This window comes from Micropterus dolomieu, linkage group LG03 (genome assembly GCF_021292245.1).
Source record: "Micropterus dolomieu isolate WLL.071019.BEF.003 ecotype Adirondacks linkage group LG03, ASM2129224v1, whole genome shotgun sequence".
Lineage (NCBI taxonomy): Eukaryota > Metazoa > Chordata > Actinopteri > Centrarchiformes > Centrarchidae > Micropterus > Micropterus dolomieu.
The window spans coordinates 816,872-818,226 of NC_060152.1; positions in this window are offsets into that span (position 1 = coordinate 816,872).

Sequence of the window (1,355 nt, forward strand, 5' to 3'; positions counted from 1 at the left end):
GTAGCTAGCCAGTCCCCGGTAGTCGGTAGGGAACGGCCTGAGTTAGCCTCTGGTAGCCGTCCCCCGGGATTTCCTGAGCAGCCAGGAAAGGGGGGGGGCTGGGTGACTGTCCGAAGGAGGAATAGTCGTAAGCATTCAAAGTCCACGGGGCACCATCAACCTGTTCACGTTTCTAACAGATTTTCCCCACTCAGCGACACACCCGCTGAGAAACCAACTCTGATCACTGGCAGCTCCATTTTGAGAAACGTCATAGTTAAGTGCATCCCTGGGGCCAGAGCGTGCGACACTGAGTCTTATTTGAAACTGCTGGCTAAGGATAAACGTAAATACAGTAAGATTGTTATTCACGTCGGCGGTAATGACTCCCGGTTACGCCAATCGGAGGTCACTAAGATTAATGTTGAGTCGGTGTGTACATACGCAAAAACAATGTCGGACACCGTAGTTTTCTCGGGACCCCTGCCAAATCTGACCAGTGATGACATGTATAGCCGCATGTCGTCATTCCGCCGCTGGTTGTCGAGGTGGTGTCCAGCAAACGATGTGGGCTTTGTTGATCATTGGCAGACTTTCTGGGGAAGACCTGGTCTGATCTGGAGAGACGGCATCCATCCCACTTGGGAAGGAGCAGCTCTCATTTCTAGAAATCTGGCCAAGTTTATTAGTGGACCAAATCCATGACAACCCAGAGTTGAGACCAGGAGGCAGAGTCGCAGTTTAACACACTTTTCTGCAATTCTTTTTCAGCAGTTACCCACCCAAAACCCTACGCAGAGTCGCAGTCTAACACACTTCTCTGCTCCTCCATTCCAGGAGTTACTTAGTGAAAATCCTATAGTGACGGTGTCTGCCCCCCGACCATCGAAATTATTTAAAAAGGTAAACAGAAGAGGAGCTGTGCATAAAAACCTCATAAAAATTAAAACCACAAGAGCAATAGTGCAAATGAATAGGAGAGTTAAATGTGGACTCTTAAACATCAGATCTCTCTCCCTACAAAAGGTGGTCTAGTAAATGAACTAATATCAGATTATGATATTGATTTATTTGGTTTTACTGAAACCTGGCTGGGTGATGGAGAATATGTTAGCCTAAATGAATCCACCCCTCCCAGTCATATTAATACTCACATTCCTCGAGGCACAGGCCGAGGAGGTGGAGTTGCAGCTATCTTCGACTCTAGCCTACTAATCAGCTCTAAACCTAAACCAAACTATAACTCATTTGAAAGTCTTGTTCTTAGTCTTTCGCACCCAAGTTGGAAATCACTGCAACCAATTCTTTTTGTTATAGTGTACCGAGCACCTGGCCCGTATTCTGAATTCTTATCTGAATTTGCAGAGTTTTTGTCA